This window comes from Marmota marmota, unplaced genomic scaffold, assembly GCF_001458135.2.
Source record: "Marmota marmota marmota unplaced genomic scaffold, marMar, whole genome shotgun sequence".
NCBI classification, from domain to species: Eukaryota; Metazoa; Chordata; class Mammalia; order Rodentia; family Sciuridae; genus Marmota; species Marmota marmota.
Window position 1 is genome coordinate 29461725 of NW_026000241.1, and position 12810 is coordinate 29474534.

A 12810-nucleotide genomic window follows, 5' to 3' on the forward strand; every position below is an offset into this window, starting at 1 on the left:
TTCCTATACACTGTCAAATGACCATAATGATTTTTCTGGTCCAGTAAGAATTTTTTGAGGTTTAAATGAAGTAATCATGTACAGAACTCAATCCTGTGGATAATAAACAATGGAGTTGTAGGCCAGAGGGGATCTGATTTCAGGGAGTCCCAACAAATCAAGTCCAGCCATTCACCGCAGAAACTAAATGTAAAAATAAATGATGAAAAACAGGGAGGATATTTCTTTAATACAGCTATATAGAAAAATCTAGGGGGATCAAGTGTCCTTAGCACTGTCTTTGGGGATACTGACAAGAGATTTGGGCTTAAATAGGAAAGGAACAGAGTGAAGGAGATGTGCGAAGAAGCATGCAATATTGCTGCAGTCTTGGTCAAAATGTTGTCTGGTGGATAACTATCTCAGGATTGGCCAAGCAGTATCTTGCCCTGGATAAGAGTTGCTGTTGCCTTGAGGGAAGTTTCAACTCTTGTCAAAGATGTTTTTCCCTCTAACCTGTTGTCCCTGGAATCCAAGGTGATCACAGGAAAGAATGACTCAGAGCAAAGGAGATAGATGCAAAATGCATATAGAGATGCCAAGCTTTTATTCTGCTTTTAGTTACCCAATGGGCATTTTCAGACTTCTGCAGGACCAAGTGAAAAGAGTCCTCTTTAGCAAAATCAGTTTCTAAGTCCTGTTACCCTAGTATTTTCATTGCTGAGTATATTTCTTGCTGCTCTATTTTTTTCGTGTGTCATCCTCAGTTTCTCTCTTAGTACATCTGTGCATATGTGACAAAAACATTACTCTTATTATGCATTTATTTGAGGAGTGAATTTTAACAAAAATCTAGTCAGTACTTGCTCCCACAGTGAATTCCAAATTACCCATGCAATCCAAATCTCTATTTACCACACATAGTTGCTAAAGTGTCTTGAATTCTTTTGAGCTCAGCCTTTGGAACGAATCAGTGGTAGATATCAGATTTTGCAGCACCCCTTCCAGAATAACACTTATGAGTGGTACTCTCCATTGTTTATTTTACATCTGAGTGTATGCTTTGACACAAGTATCAGAAATCCTTTGGGACAATGAGGCTTCACTTTTGGTTGAGGGCACAGTAATTATTCATGGTGAACCCTTAGAGGTAACTGTGTGGCTCCACAAAGAGGTGCTTCCTAATGCTATGCTAAAGGGCTTTGAATCAGTGCTTAAGGAATCTCTTCTTTAAATGGGTTGGTTAAGACTGCTTGCCATAAGAAAGTAATTTAAAAAAATAACTATGAGTAAATGGCATAAATATCAGTAGAACAAATGTAGTAGGAAGTAGGAGGAAGGGGAAAGAGAAGTATTGGTGACTGAATTAGAATAAGATATATCCCATGCTTATATAATTATGTCCAAATATATTCTACTGTCATGTACAATTAAAAGAACCAATTAAAAAAAAGACATGTTTACTAATTTAAAAAGTCAGCTGGAATGTTACCATATGCTATCCTATAGAAATTAAATTATATCAGTCCAGTGATGACATGGAAGACCCCTCAATGATCTCCAAATAATTGCTGTAAACTGCTACTACTGAGAGTCTGATCACAGAAGCCTACTATTAGCCATCACTACTGATGGAGCCACCACCACTGAGTGTGGATTGATTCTGCCAGAAAGTTGCTAATGTTAAGTGGAACTGCAAGCAATGCTGTTAAAGATTCCCATTCCATTTGTTCTCATATAACAGCTCCTCTTCCCCTGTACCCCATTGCTTTGTGAACCCTGCCGAAGTTCTCAGATCTGGAGCTCCATGGTCTTTGTTTTCAGATCATCAGCACTTAGTCTAGAGACTAAAACATAATAGATGATAAATAGACTTTTAAAAAAGGAGAGGAGGAAGTCAACAAGGTAGGCAAGTAGGAAGAAAGGGAGGGAGGGAACAAGGGAAGGAGACAAAGAGAAGCTCTAAAAAGAAATAAAGAAAAATTAGTTGATGGGAGCCATCACAGATTAGCAAATAGATTGCTAGGTTTTAGGAAATCTGGAAACCAAAGAATCCTTTCCTTGTTACCTTTCAGTGTTTTGTGTTGGGGTATACTGAGTATATATAGTTTGTTGAAGATAATGGGTAGGGGTAAAAGAAAAAAAGTAATTGTTGAATTTTCATGTAGTATCTCAATGTGAAGAAAAATAATATTATTCACTAGTAAATCTGATAATATTGGAAGTTCAGAACTTTTGGGGTCCATAATGAAAGTCTGAATCATAGTTTTTCTTATACTCTTGGTAGATGGCTTGACTTGGGAAGTTTTACAGAAACTCTTTGAAAATTCTGAAAAAAATATCACAGAATCAGATTCTTGCCTAAGTTATCTTTGTTCATGTAGAAGAGAAATATTGTGGCAGCAACTTGTCAAGACTGTTTTATAGGAAAAAAACATTGTGGCTTAACTCTATAAATTTCAGTGTGGACACAAAGTATGGGACGATCAAAGCGAAAGCATGCTTGTAAAAGAGACCAACAAAAATAAAAGGATGCAGTAAAACAGTGATAAATGTAGAATTTATTTCAAAGTTCAGCCAAGGTACATGTCATTTGAAGAGCCTGAAGCAACTAAAGTCTTCAATATTTCCAAGATACTTCAGAGCATTACGATGTGTGGACTTCACTTAAACAAACAAATCTTGAATTCATGATACTGATAGTGTTGTGATAACTCACAAAAGTCACTTTAAAATATGTAGGAGAAAAGTAACCTTGGAAGACTCCCAGCAAGCCCAGGCAGTCACTGGAAAACTTATAAAATTGTGTTGGTTAGGACACTGCTCACCTCTTGATTGATTGGATGCCTGACTGTGACCCAAAGCCATTTATCAGGAGAAAGTAGGCAGAGATAATGAGTATGCATCTAAGAGATGGATAGGGCTTGTAAAATGCTGGTTTCACAGGATAGTAAAGTGTGTGGGTATCAATTGTGTTAGCTGGTATTCTAACCACCCTTAGAATTAGGAGAGTGGCCTAAGAAAGACTTTATGATCTGCACCTTTCTCAATTTATAAGGTGGCTTAGATTGCTCACTAATCAAAGTATGCACACATAATCAAAAGAAAGAGCTCACCATATTTCATTCTTTTAGATTCATGGAGGTGGGTTTTAAGAAGAAAACATACCTTGACTCCTAATGTTCTTTTTTAAAATAGGATCATTAATAAAAATAAAATGGCTTCATACATTTGATATGATATAATTTTCTATAAGTTTTACTATAAAATTTCATACATATGAACATTTTTTAAAAAATACATGATTTGGGGTCACACTATAGATACACCCATATAAATAAACATGTATATTTACTTATTTGAATTTTCAGTTCCTTCTTCCACCTTCTCTTCTTTGGGGTCTCTCCCTTCTCCCAAGCATAGGCTCTTCCTCATATTATCTCATTACTACCATTTATTCCCCCTAAACATTTCTCTTTCTTCTTTTTGTCTCAGACAGTGCATCCTCAAGGCACCTTTATGGAGTCCTGGCACCTTGGCCCCATGTGTCTCATACAACATACTGTGTAAAAACACTTTCATATCATTCAATTTAATTTCCCATTCTGATAGTTATGGAACACACATTGTTTTTCTACCCTTGACAATTTTAGAAAAGGAAGAACTGTTTTGTTTTATTCCATTGACCATTTTTGCAAAGGTAAAATATGTCTTTTACATACTCTCACACACACAACCATGGTTTTTCATATCGTATATGTTTTATAAATTTTGTTGGATGTCTGCATTATTGATTTTTTTGTCAACCCTCTGTCAGATGTGTATCTTCCTGAGTGTTTCATGGTTGTGAGTGGAACTGAGGCTACTTTTCTCTATCTTTTTAGTATGTGATGTAGTCACATTCCACACTCCTCTCCTCTAAAATCCATACTTTGTGGTAGTTTTAATCCTTCTTGTTACAAGTGTCTTCTATTCTCCGGAGTTGTGTATCTCACACCCTTCATGACCACATTGCTTGAACCATACTTTCAGATCTTGCCTCTCAATTGAAGAGGAAGCAGTATGCATCATTTCACAGAAAAGAACTCTTGACAAATTATATCAGTCTGCTCTGAGATTTCTTACTTTTGTTTCACTCAGTATCTCTCAACTAGATAGACCAACGGATAAGCCCCCTATCAGTCAACTGAAGCTTAATCATGCTCCAGACATGCTTTAAGTCAGGAATTATTTTCAATTGCCTGTGCCCAGCCAATTGACAGCTACCATTTGTCGAGTCCCATTGAGCAGTGCTCACCAAGGTTTAAAAGGTACCTTTTGCTCTTTTGCATTCACAGATGGAGATGTAAGGCTTAGAGTGATGATTTAACTTGCCATGAAACACTAGCAGCTGGTATATTTATATCTGTTGATTTAAAAATAATCCACCACAACACATGGGATCTGGTTCTCTAGTGTAGCAGACAAGGTGCCTTGTACTTCATTAGAACTGAAGAACAAGCTTTGAGGTTGTCAAAATTATGTCTTTCCCTTATGGTTTCCCTGACCACTGTGCCTGTCCTAGTTACAAAAATGAACAACTTTAAACTAAATTCTTTCGATTTTAGCTAGACTTTCTGCTTTCTCCAGTCAAGCTTTAACGCTAAAGCCCAAACTTGGTAGGTAGGAAACTCTGTTCCTAGTTTTGATTTTACCAGTCATTCCTACAACTATCTCATTACTCAAGCCTTAACTAGTAACACAGGCTGGTGACTGAGGTCAGGTTTACTTTAGATAGATAAGAATTACACTTACCAGCCTACAAGGTTGGTAACTGAGTATCAACTACAGCAGCCATATTCCCTTTATGCACCTCACTCATCAGATTAGATAGTGTTTACATGAGCACCTAACTGCTGCTCTTCAAAGCATCTTTCTTTAGCTAGAAAAGCCAGTTGGGTTCTAGCATGATACATAAACCTTGTTCCAGAACCTGATCCCACTCTTTCCTTTTCATGAGAATCCCTGACTCCCTCTCACTAAAACATAATTATAAACTTAATGATCTAATATAGTCCCTGTTATGGCATTTTACTAAGACCTCATTCCAAAAGAATAAAGTTCTAGTGGAGAGATTTTCAGTAACAATGGACTATTGGAAAGGGCATTTTGAAGCTGAACCGGTCACTAGTAGTTACTTACTATTAATCACATCCATATTAGTACGATTATAATCTTGATGATGCGATGTATGATCTTTAAGTTTACTTTTTTTCTCTTTTGCCCTTATAAATTTGGAATCTCTATTGATGTTAATGCTACCTGGAAATGACAGAGGCAAGTCTTCAGGGGATTTTTTTTTCCCATTGGGCTTTTAATTTTCTTAGTCTTACAAATTGGTTTTGTTTTACATTATTTTTTGATGCAATGAAATGGCAATCTTCTAGGCAAATTATCTTGTGATTTCATGTAGTAATTTTTGTAATACATATTTATCATTATTGGGGATTTTATTAAAGAATAATAGCTCATTTTTCATGCTTTTGTTAGTACTTTATAGGTTTATTTTGACAAAGTCATACTTGCAAGGAAAATAATTTACTCCATTTCAGTCTCCAATCCACCCCCTTTCACGCTTCCTCCCTCCTCTTATTCCCTGGCCTCTACTCTATTGGTCTTTCTTCCACCCATTTATTTATTTTAAATTGGTGCTTTATAGATATACATAAAGGTGGAATTCACTGTGGTATATTTATACATGCACAGAGTGTAATTATATAAAAGTCATTTCACATTTCCTCTTCTTTCCAGTCCCTCCTCTCTCACCCTCAACCTCCTTCTTCTATTCCACTGATCTTCCCTTTATTTTTGTGACCCCATACCCTTCCTTTTATTCCATTGTTTTTTTTCAGGTTTCATATAGCAGAAAATACAGTATATGATGACTTTTACCATAAAAACCCCTATAGAATAAGAATTAATTTTTAAAAATATTATTCTTTACATAAAAGGAAATTATTGGTTGGGTTTTTTGTTTTTTTCCCCAAAACATAGATTTGTGAAGACTAAATACCCCCTAGAATTGCTTTACGAACTCTCAATCTAACTGTGTTTTTCCTTTGAAGATAGATAGATTATTAAGCATGTTCTCTTGCTTGAGGTCGCTAGAGGAGTTTATTCACACATGCAGCTTGGGCTTGCTTTACTGGGTTCCCAGTATGTTGTTTTAAAAGTCCCAGTGGCTCCCTTACATGATGCCTATAAATTAAGCTGTTGTTCTGCTAAAAGGCATGTTTCAATTATTATATGCTCTTTAAAAGTTAAAAAAAAAATAAAACTTACTGTTTCGTTTCTGTACTTAGAAAATCAAAGTGTGCAACCCCTCCATATGAAAGTTAACGTTATGAGATAACATTTCAAATTACAATGTCTTTTCCCACAGCTAATGCATGAAATGCTTCCCAGGACTTTTTGTAACCTTTGAGATTCAAATATGAGATGGTTTCCCTGCCCCCACCACCTTAATTTATTTGCTGAAATTATTTGTGTGATAAAAGTACCAGGGCATGAAGTGTATTTACTTTAAAAAATATTTAAACAAGTATCTATTTACTTCAAAATGTGCCTTGAGCAAAGTTGAGTGAGAACATTTCCAAAGATGATTAAATCCAAAATTAAATATAAATCTTAGAAATTAATACATGATCAAGTATTTCAACTCCTCAGGGAATATTTGTAGAATATGTGCATGTAGAAAATGAAGAACTAGCTGCATACTTTGGAAATTTTGGTTTCACTCAAGGTCCTTATGTCAGTTGTGAATACATAACATCTTTGAAAACGTCAATGATTGTAGTTAATCAATACTAAAGATGTCAAAAAAAAAAAAACCATGAAGAATAAGAGTGAATATATCTAACATTCCTAAAGATTTTTAAAATACTGTTTTTCCTCAAGGGGAAATGTGTACCTATCTTTACAATGTGATACGATCGTATTAAAATTTTGTATTATAAAACTTTACAGAGTTTTTATAGGCCAATATTATGAAACAAATTTTATCCCTTAAATTATATACAACTTGCCATGACAGAAGCTATGTCCTTTTTGTTGTCTGTCCTCAAACATAGGACATTATAAGGAAAATCTACATAAAGCACAACATGTCTCAATGGGGATAAACTATTTAAAGAATTTCTCTTGGTAAGAGTAGTGATAGTTAAGACATGAACTACATCCTGAAGATGTATTCTCCATGGCTCAAAGATGCCATAAAAGGCATCTTCTCAGAGTGAAAATAGTGCTTTCTTAGAGAACTTTTATAATTCACTCTTTTATGTAGCAATTAATTCCTAAATGCTGAATTTATATCATATTATCTTTGAATTTGACTATTGTCTCTACCATTTGAGCTGCTTGTTCCAGAAGAGCTCCAATTCTGTCATTGTCTGGATTCCACATGATAGTTATGCCTTTATCTTAGATTTCTAAGCCGTAGATCTCCAGCTTGAGCAAGATCCTGCCAAAAAAAGTTGACTTCAACTACAGTATGCATAACACCACTGTCACTGTTCACCTCACTTTACTGCATCTAGCCTGGACTTAGAAAAGGAATGATTAAGAAAAATAAACAACTCAAAGGAACTGAGAGTCAGAAGCAATGCACTACAGGAATACTAAGAAGAATTAGAGGTTCCAGGGTTGGGTAGTCTCTAGATTATAACTCAAACTTTCATTCATATTCTTATTGTTATAGTATTGAGGATATATTGAAGTAAAATAAATATGAGCACATATATTTTACATTCAATAAAATTTAATTTAGTAAAAACGTAACATTTAATAGAAACACATAAACACACACATACACACACACACACACACATATATATATATATATATATATATATATATATATATATATAAATATCTTTTCATTTAGTATAGTCAATTAGTGAATACTGGGTAAAAAGTAAATTTTAAGAGAGGAAGAATTTTGCATTCAGCATGGGATCTATTAGGTTTTTGTGCTTGGATGGCATTGTAAAAAATATTATAATTCATAGGAATTGAACACCAGAGAAAAATTGCATCAGAGGTTTGGATAGTCATTCATATATGCAAATAGCAGTTTAAACCATTAGAATGTATAAAATCACTCAGTGAGGATTCATAAAGTAGAAAAAAATGAGACTCAATGTCACATCCTATCTCAAGAGTTTATTAAGTCACCAATAGATATGTTGGTGAATTCAATCATTAATTAAATATGGTTATTCTCAGATTTGGTTCTGTTAAAGTTTTTTATCCTACTATGAAATTAGTGTGTGAATCTTTTTCTCTTCTTTTTCTTTGTCTCTTTTCTTTTCTCTCTTTCTTTCTTTCTTTCTTGTTACTAGGGATTGAACACAGGGTTGCTTTCTAATAAGCTACATCCCTAGACATTTTTTTTTTTTTTGAGAAAGGGCCTGGCTCAATTGCTGTAGCTGGCTTTGAACTTATGTATCTCTTGCTTCAGCCTCCAGTGGTTCTGGGATAATAGGCCTGTACCACTGAACCCAGTGAATGTCAGGTTTTGCCTAAATAAATGTATTTTGTTTTTGTACATTTTGGATTCACTTAACCGTATTCGACAGGACTGAGAAAATTCAGAAAGTAGAGAAGATTTCAGAAGTTACTGTCATCATTAAAAATAATGGAACAATAATTCACTAAGTATTGTTCATTTATTAGGTGGCGGGGCTCCTTAATCTTATCTTAATTGGAAAGAATTAGTGCTTGATTGAAAAACTTAACAATGCAGAAAAAATTATCAGCAGGATATTTTAATAGTTAATATTTCCAGACAAAATCATAATATCAAAATCATAATACCAAATATTACTAAAGTTTGATTGATACCTTCCATGAATCAACAGAAAATGGCAATAGTTTCTAGTTTTCTTACTTCATATATAATGTCTGTTCCCATTCTGACCTGCCTCCTTATTCATGTCTCTCTGTTCTGCATGATTCTCAACATCTTAAGCTGTAATGTCATCCTTTTCTTTCTAGAGTTATAGAAAAACAGTACTTACAAAAGAGAATTTATCACTTTCCAGTGTGAAGCAATGTTTTTTCAGCTGTTTTTCTGATGGACCCATATATTTTCTAACAAATTATTTCCCCAATATGAAATAGCCTTGAAATAGAAGAAAATAACCTTATTTTCTACCTACTTGTGGACTGATCTTCTTTTCATGATGGCTGATACTGAAGGAACCACGTAAATCTGCTTTGTTTGTGGGATTCTTTACAGGATGACTTTCACAAAGAGTATATTCCCTGAGTATACTGTTAGGATTGTTTTTTTCTTTTCAAATGCTTTCCAACTTAGAAACAAAGTTTTCAAAAATTTCAAAACAAACAAAAACAACACTTTTCTCATTTAATCCTTCTATTAGAGTATGCTTTGATGCAATTCAATGACTACCAGAAACAAATGATTAGGAAAAAAAAATAGCTCTGAGAAGTTTGCTTCTTAGTGGGTCAGACTCAAAAGTAAACAACAAATGACTAACTATTAAAGCAACAAGTATACAGATATATAGACAATTAAATAAATTGATATGATAAACAGAGGCAGCTTGCATCACTGTTCAATTGGCATAGTCTGAGCTCAGTAAAGATAATGTATCAACAACTATAATCAATTTGTCTGCAAGGATCCTAGGAACAATATCTATGATGCCATTTACATTAATTGAGCTTGCTAATGTTTTCCACATATAAGATATTTTTATATAAAAATGCTTCTGATTTTGAAGACAAATAGCAAGTGAATTATGCAAATGGATATATTCTAAAAATTTTTCCCCTAAATAATGGCATCAGGAATGCTGAAAGTAAGTTGAAGATATAAATACTATGATTGCAGATATAGGATGATTATAGTACATATAAGAAGTTTTTGAATTTTATTTTATTGATCATATAGTTGATTTTGTATTCTTTTCAGTTTGAATCTATCCTAAAGGGTCAATGGATGTTGTCTCTAAGAGAACATCAGAAATTTTGTCATAATACAATTTCTATGCCATATCAGCTCTTATCTAACTTACCATAAATGCTCTGGACTTCATCCTGTCATCATTATCAAACATGTCCATCATGTTTATTTTATTGATGTGGAAAATAAGGCCTTGAATTCTATAAATTGTAATTGTAGAATGCATTTATTCAAAGTTAAAATGCTCAACCCATAGATATGAAATGTGGCACCATTTTGAACAAGGTGGTAGCTATCCACAAAATCAAGAGTGAGGTGATCCCTCTTTTCATAGGCCATCCCCCTGTAAGCTGATTTATCTCTACAAGAAGAAATTGTTCATTTGAAGGTTTAGCTTGTGTATTTCTTGTTTCTTTCTTATATTTAACATACTCTTGTCCAAACCCCTCACACGTATTTACCTATCTCATGATCAAAAAGTACAATTAGCCTTCAATTCGATCTGTAAATTATCTCTGGTATCTGAAGACAAATGTCCAAGTTCATATATGAAATCTAGGCCGTTTACATCCATTATTGGCATTCTGTTTTTGTTTAGAAAAAAATAGGTCTATGACTTTTCCTAGAAGGTAAAAGTCCCAGTGAAGGGTATTAGGATTCTCTGAATTTTTGGCCTACAACATGACAAATTACATGTCCAAATCTCAACAAAGTTGTATAGCTATTTCTCTTTGCTAGTCTACACCATCCACAGCTCATCAGCCTAATGGTAAAGCAATATATTCAGAGATGTTCTTTTAAAACATTTGTTTTCCAGCTATAATAAGAGGGTAATCTTATGTGAACAATAAATAGTAGAAAATACTAGAATGAATTGTAAAGTTGAAGAAAAAGAGGCAAAATGATTTTAATAAATATTTAATTGTATTATACATTGTGTTATTAATCATTGTAAGCTCTTCAAAATGTGAAGAATGATTTTCTCAGCTAAGCCAAGATTTCTGCTATAAATAGATAAAGGAAGTGATTCTGGGAAGAGTGAATTGAAGTGGATGTCCCTAATTTTTCTTTCTAGTCAAATTAGCTACTGCTTCACAAGTTCCCTCCAGAACAAATATTATTTTGGGGAATGTATCATCCCATATTAAGTCTTTCTGGTTCATGTTGTAAAACTCTGCAATTCAATTCTTAAGTGTGAATGAATTTTTTGGCAACAGTAGATAAAGTTAGGGGAAGGGTCACATAATATTCTGTGACTATTTTTCAATCATTCCTCTAGGGAAAAAAAGAAAGCAAATGGAATAGCCCACTCACAAAAAAATCACGAGAATTGTCTTTTTCTTTTGATTATTGATGATCTTTTTTCTTTTCAAAGGTATTTATATTCACTTCATGCTTATAGTAAAAGATAGTGGGAAGAGAAAAGGAGGAGAGACAATCTTCCTTAGAGTGCGAAAATGCCTATCTGAAGATACCTTCCTCAATGGAGAAGAACTGCTGTTGACAAGAGCACTGTGAGAGCAGGCAGAGTGGGTGTGGAGCATCTATGGCTTCCTTTGTTTTATGCAGCACCTCTTTCTAAATGGCATCATCTCATCATCATACAGATGACTTACCGTGCATCTGTATGTTGATTATTTTTTCAGTCTCCAAGCTACACATTCAAATTTCAAAATTCTCTCTCCAAAATTTTCTGTCTAAAGCTCCAGAACTTAATTTTAAAACAGGAATCTATTAGTCAATAGATATGACAAACTAAGCATTTGCAAACCTAAGTAGCTTTTTCAAGTCAACTACAAATGACCCTTACTTTCTGAATATCTTGGTGAGCACATAATTTGTAGTTGAGACTTTTAATACTTGAAAGGGGTTCTATTAATAATCATGGACTCAACATGCACATTGAGGGACAGCCCCAGACAAATCAGCATGGATGATCATTTTGTGCATAGTGCAGTTAGTTAGATCCTCCATCTCATCTAGAAACTTTGAAAATAGCAACCATTTTCTTTACCTCACTTTTTATCATCAGGCCTTATTAATGATGCCACTGTTAAATAAATAACTTTCATATCTAGTCACACAGTTACTCCTTAATGAATATGCACATTTCTTTCCTGGACCAGAAAAGGTCCTAATTAGTCCCTGTGATTCCATTTTCCTCTTTTTCCAATATTCTATTCATTGCCATGAAGAGAATTTTCCTGAAAATGAAAAGCTTGTCATTATTTTCTCTCAGAACTTTTTAATTACCCTCTTATGCCACATGAATTCTTCTTATTACATACAGCCTCTTTTACCTGTTTGCTTCAACTGCTGTATTCAACAAACCTGCAGCCTGCTGCTCAGCATTGTGCAGTAACTCCTGATGGTCCTGACATTACACAATTTGAGATCATGATGCTGTAATACAAATTATATCCTGTTTATGAAAGTCTTTCCCTTGTCTTACAACTAAGAAAAAATGTTGAATCTTTTAATTACCTTTTCATATTAAGCTGAGTTTTTTTTTATGGAATACTATAAAAGTAGAGGATATTTTATTTTTTATCTATTGGTTCTATTTTGTTTCTTGGAATTATCTTGGAAAGATTGGCTGTGGTAGATTTTGTCTCTATATATCGCCAAGACAACCATAAAGAACCTCTTCATTTGAAAGAGAAGATAAATAGGGGACAAAAATGTACATGCTATATTAGAAACATTAAAAAATAAATTTACTTTTAAATTTTACATGTGCATTCATGACTACAGAATGCATGTCTGTGGATTTGAGTGACTGCATAATATATATGTGAACTAGATTAAAACTGGCGTATATATATATATATATATATATATATATATATATATATATAGTTTAT